Source organism: Gavia stellata, chromosome 8, assembly GCF_030936135.1.
Source record: "Gavia stellata isolate bGavSte3 chromosome 8, bGavSte3.hap2, whole genome shotgun sequence".
Classification (NCBI taxonomy): Eukaryota; Metazoa; Chordata; class Aves; order Gaviiformes; family Gaviidae; genus Gavia; species Gavia stellata.
In genome coordinates this window covers 28894200-28900621 of record NC_082601.1, presented here as the reverse complement: position 1 = coordinate 28900621, position 6422 = coordinate 28894200, and positions in this window count along the sequence as shown.

Genomic DNA, 6422 nt, shown 5'->3' with positions numbered 1-6422 from the left:
GGGACAGGCAGGAGGGGACCTGCCCAGCGGCGCTGCAGCCGGCAGCATCCCCGCGGGCTCGGCGCCTGCCGGGCAGAGACGAGCGGGGACACCCGGCCCCGGGTCCGGGCCGCTCTCCCGCCTGTCCCGCAGCCTCCGCGCCCGCGGTTCGGTGTCGCAGCAGCGCAGCCCCGCGGCGTAGCGGCGGGCGGCGGCCGCGCGGGGGCGCGCTGGCAGCCGCGCCCGCGGGGCTGCGCGGGGCTGCGCGGGGCCTGAGAGCGAGGGAGGGCGCGGGGCCGGGCCGGAGCTCGCCGGGAGGTGTGGTAAGGGGACCCGCGGCGTGGCGGGCGTCGGGGGTGCGCCACGTTTGTGCCTGCAGTTCATTGTCATTTCCGTTGGCAGAAACCACCTTGCGGTTTTATGGGAGGACCCCCCCCCAACCTGACACCCCTCACACCTTCCTGCCTCCTATTTTTCCGTCTCTGGTGCTGTGTGTTTCCCTTCCCTTTACCCAAAAAAGGCGTCACAGCATGAACCCTGGTGCCCAGGGGAGCGTGCCTGCCTACTGGGAGAGGGGCAGAGCGTGGTGCTTTGTGTGTGCAAGCTTTAAGGCAGTGCATGCTTCAGCCTGCTTTCACCGACTTTGAGACCACAGTCAGGTTAACAGGAGATGACAGCGTGAATGCAGCTTTCTGTAAATTTTGGGTGCTGCTGAAACCTGGTGCTTTTCCATCAGCAGACCGACAAGTAGACCTATAGCAAATAGGAGCATATTGAATCCACTCGCAGAGAGCTTGGAAAAGAAAAACATGATCTCTTCAACCATCTGAGCCTTTCTTGTTTAATATCCATGACTCAAAAGCTCCCTCGCAAGAATGAACCCTTTTTTTTAGTCCAGGGACAGCACTGAAGTGCTGTACAAATTCTACAAGTTTAAAGGCAAGGAAATGCTTTGCAGAATTTTTAATGTCATTTCAGTCATTTAAAATCACCCTGCCTTGCACACTTGTGTCACTTACAGTTACGCAAGCAATTGAATTTCTAAGTGTTGGGGCACATGCAGTGATCTATTTAAAATGATGGTGGTTGCCATTTTATTCTGAAAGCAAGAAAGGCATAGGCAAGCACTAAATTTCAGGATCATATTCTGTATTTCCTCTTTTCCTCTTTTATTATTAGATGCTCCTTTTAATTCTTAATTAATTTCTTTCCTTCTGTTTTATTTATTTATCTCCTTCCAGATCAAAGGCTGCCCAGATACAGAAGCTTAGTTTGTTTTATTATTGTGAGGGCTTGGGTTGAGGTTATACGTTTATATATTTTTAACCAAAAATATACCAACCCTGTACCAGTTTCTAGTTTTCTGTTTATCAAGTTGCTCAGCGTTTGCATGCAAAAGCTTGCTGGTGTACTGCAAACCCCCACTGTGTCTGAATTTTTAGCATGCATCCTCTCCACCATAATTAGCAACCCTCACTTTGTACACTCTTGAGTCATCAACCAAATATTCCAGTTTTCATCTATTTTTTCATCATGGTCAAGTCAGACCATGAATCCAAATGACCCCTGAATACTGCGTGGATAACATTTTTACCTCAAATGATTAAAGCTTTGAGGATTAGAATCCTCCTGTGTTCAAGGGGAAAAGCTGAATTTCTGTGCAATCAAGTAAAAATTGAAAGAGTAAATAGAGCTGTTGCTTGTGCCTTCCCCACTGTGAGACATGATTACTTCAGGCAACACCTCAGGTTCATTTGAGTGTTGTAGCTCTTAGAGGATGGCTGGGCTTAGATGATCAGTGTACTCCCATCCCCCAAATTACCATATATGAGTTACTGTACCACTGGCATGGTTACCTGAGCAGTCATGGTACAGAGACAGGGAGTTTTGTGAGGCCATTTGAGCTAAGTAGCTCTTTGGCAGTTGTCTGCTTCTGTGAAGCTCTGGACACTATAAAGCCTTTTAATTCTTTTTTGCTTAGCAAGCACTCAAGCCCATGGAGTTTTTCTTCTCTGATGGCTTGCATGTAGCCTGTGTTGCTTAAGTGCATCTGTGAAGTCTTTGAAAGTCTTGAGCCCAACCACACCAGCCTGTGTGAAGAGCTGGGTCAGGATTTTCTCGCTATGGGTCTGTGGCATAGCTTTGCTCAAGCCAGAAGCAGATGACCTTCAAGAAGCAGAAGCAACCTGTTTTCCCAGACTTGTCTTCTAACTGATCAGAGGAAACACTTGGACTTAGCTAGGCAGGAGTTAAGAGCAGTAGATGAGGTTGGGCCGTTGTTAATCGGCACGTTTCAGTGGGTCAGAGCCAGAGAGCAGAGCCCCATTGCTGGCCATGGTGCGAATCGGGACACAGTACCTGATGTTAGTCGGATGTGTCAGAATATCATCAACAGCACAGCAAGCTCTGGCTGCAGTTCTTGTTTGTTTAGATCACAATGAACAATTAGGGCAAAATCAGTCCCTCTAGAAAAAGAATTTCAGTGTCTCAAAATTTTGAAATAATTGCCTGGTTTATGTTGTGTAAATGCTCACAGAACTGGCTGTTGGGTCTAGCAAAGAGTTGTGTTAAACAAATACACACCCATTGTAACAGAGGGGATGTGCTGCTGTAGTTACAAGATGGAGTATCCAGTAGGAAATCTTAGTCAAGGTACTGACAAGCCTATCCTGTTTTAAAGTACATTTGGGTTAATGCCTTCTTTCATTACTATAGTGATGTGTTTATTCTTTTTGTCTCTTGTTAGTAAGGCACATAGACACACCAGTGTCAGAATAACTTAAAAATCAAGTCGTAAAAGGGGGTGAGACATTTCTGTTCTTAAAATAGCAGGGTTTTTTGAAGCTGTTTAATGAGATGGATTTATCTGGGGAGGGGATGTGTGCGTGTGAGGGGACACTGCCTCCTCTGAAGAGAGCTCCCTTAACTGTGACAAAGAATAAAAAAGTCTGCACTGGAAGGATTTCTCCTCTAATCTGCATTTTCTGCACCATCTTGACCAGTCTTGCTTAGGCAAAACTCACTCCAGACTTGAAGCAGATGAGTCTTCTTTCTGCAAGCACTTGGTTAATATCCAGGTCTGGGTGACAGCAGACAGGAACAGTCCCTTAGAGCCTCTCTGGTAATAAAGGAAAGGCCCCACTACTCTCATCAGTGGGGCTGGAGGTCACAACAGCACTTGGAAATACCTTCTCTTCTACAGACGGATGTCAGCAGTGATATCTTGCTACTCCCTGCCCAGGTCACTCTTCCTTTCCAGCTGACGTTGAGGACTAGACCAATGATAGTATTCTCCTAGGATTTCTGGCAGAGAAGCCAGCTCAAACAGAAGATGAACCAAACAGAAGGTAGAGTGGAGCGCAAGAGATGGGAAGGTTTTTCTCTGGGAACTGCCTAAGGCAGGCTGCTAGCCAACGCAGGTGTCTGCATCTAAGGTAGTTCTTCAGAGCCCCCTTCAAATCAGCGGAGAGAAATCATCTGCTTACTGGAGATGTCAGAAGTTAGATGAGATGAACCCCACATCTTTAGGGTCTCTGTCATTGGCCATGAGTGTGGACTCACTGTAGTAAGTGTCAAGTATAGATCTACATAAAATGACTGAAATATAGGTGATTTTAACAATGTGAACTGGAAACTTACAATCATGGCATTTTTGTGAATAAACAAAGCAATTAGGGAAGTGGGGAAATGGGTCTCTGCATAGTCCTGGTAAGAAACAGGATCAATCTGGTAGGAATGAAAGAACTGAGTTCAGAGAAGATCACGGAGATTTGACATCAAATCAGGGGCTGAACTATTTCTAGGGCAAAATATTCATGAATACAAGGTGCCCAGGTGTAGAAGACAGCAATTATATTTATATTATATGATGATAGTATAATGAAATGGAGAAGCAAAGGAAATACATTATCTTCCATAAGATTTATTAAGTATTCGTGCTCCTTCACTGAGGACTCTTTCCCAGTTTTCATTTTTTGCCACAACAAATCTCTCATATCTTCCACCAGGGTGTTACTTTATTGTGCACCAGAGGAGGGAGATACATGCCCACAAACCTTCTGAGAAACACATTTACAGGAAATAAAAAACACACAAGCACATCTTTCTGCCCCACTGTCTGTGTGGAGAGTAAGCCCTTACTCTCTTTCACACCGTTAAATAGGTTAGCTCAGGTTTAAACTAGTGGTAACTATTGAAAATGTAATGGGCTACATAGTGATCATCACATGGTCTTCACCAGGTGCTGCAATGCATGAGTATTATCTGAGGAAATCATAGCCCAGTGAGTGTCATACACAAATGACAATCGCTGCTGTTCTAAGTCCATCTTTTTAGTCACTTCGCTGGCAGACGGATTCTGCATAGGGTCTCATTGTCTCACTACAGACTGCCTTTGCTTTTCTGCACTTTCTAATCAGATAATTCACTATGGTTTGCAGATACATCACGCTGCACAGACGTATACACCACTAAAAAGATCTCATGGGTTTTTTTCTGCAGCATTGGAGTTGCTCCATACTGGTGACTTAACCCTTCATAACCTAAAACAACTCAACAGAAAAGGAAACAGATTTTACACAGGTAAGGGTTGCCATTTTAGCTTTGAGATAATGGAGAAACTTCCACTTTCTCTCCATCCTCCTTGCCATGTGAAAGAAATAAAAGGTTGAGAGTCAGGCTCTCCATTTAGATGAAAGATTCAATCTTCAAGCTGTGTCCTGAAATACTTTTTAAGTAAGAGCATCTGCAAACTTTTTGCAAAATTATTTGCTTTATTCAGCAGGGAAAAGATAAGATAAGCCAACATTTTGGCCTCATATGGGGCTCTTTCAAACTGTATGGAGAACTCAAAGGCTTTTAAAAGAATCCATGTCCTAAAAACTTAATGCATTATTTAGGTGGCATGCATAGTTCAGCCTTGTAGTGCCTGAACTGGTCTCTGTACATCTGGTGGCTCAGGAGTTCCTGACTTATTTAAATCACTTTCAGGTACTTGTCTCTGGGGAATAGGGATCCCATATTGATTTGTGTTTCTGTTGCTTCAGATTATCTGATCCCTTGAAGAGCTTCTGTTTGTCCTTCTTTTGCTTGTTTGTAACAGAAGGTTGTTTTGAATATGCAGCTGTTCTTTGTGTGTCTCACTCTTCACAGTGAGACTTTTCACTTTCTCAGGACCCAGGCTGTTGCCAAGTGGATAGCTAAATTTCTTCTGAGGTTTTGAAGGAACTCTTCTTCACATGGCTGTCCTCTCTGTGCACAGGACTCACCAAGCCACATCAAGAGGGCTCTGCTTTGGGAGCAGTGACCTCAGATCTGAGGGCAAAAGAACCATTAGACAGCCTTTGTGCTTGTATTTTTGTATTCGTCCTTCAACCAACTTAGGAGTTGCCATACTGTTTCCCTAAGGAATGAGATTCCCGCTCTAATGTAGAGGAATCTCTTCCTACAGTTGATGTCATCAGTGAGATTCAGTATTTGCAAAACAAATACCAGCACATGCTGATACTGCAAAGAGGGCACAGTACTTGTGCTTTCATTCAGTATCACCATAACCAATTTCCCTATCCCGTTGGTTAGTATTTGCAAGCGCAGCTGGAACCTGGAGGCCAATGGGCTGTAGATGACAAATTTGTTTTGATCCAAGGAAGGGAAGGTTCCGATGAAATAAAAGGTATTTGATACTAGAACATCAGTGTTGAAATCTAAATTAACATGATCCAATTGCCAAGGCTTCCTTGCTGCAGAAGGAGGTTAATGAAGCAGCAATCCCTTCTCCTGAGCAGTCTCTGCTTTAAGAGAATGAGTAACAACATGGGCTGGAATCTACAGTACATAATGTCATCAGGTTTATTACTCCCCTTTCACAGCTTGCAGTAAAGAGAACTGTTGCAATTATGAATGAAGTGGATACAATGCTGCAGTCAAGGTCAGGGTGAGGCCTAAAATGCAGAGCCCAGTTCTGCCAGAGTCACATGCTGGCACAAGAAAGCACCATAGTTCGTCAGGAAAGGAAAATGGGATCAACTCCTCCTTTCAGTGCATACATCTGACAGCATCCTACAAAACTCTCCAGGAATGATATGTGTGAGCAGAGAGGAAGTTAATGAAAGTGTCAGAGCCTGGGAAGAGAATGACTGTTCAACCAATTAGCCTGAAACTGGAGACACACAGATTGCTGGCTGTGGCAGGTTCTCTGTGCTGTTACAAAACAAAAAAAAAAAAAAAAAAAAGATGGCTCCAGTTCCAAATTTCATGCTCTTGCACCAGTGTAAATGCCAAAGTCACTGCTGACAGTTCAGTGTTGTGTAGTGGAGAGATACAGAATGTTTTCCTCTTCTCAAGCATTAAACTGGTGCTTGACTGAAAACAAAGCCAGCTAAGCTTGAAAGGCAGTAATAATATATATTCCTTTCTTTTCATTCATTTTTCCTTGGTTATACACC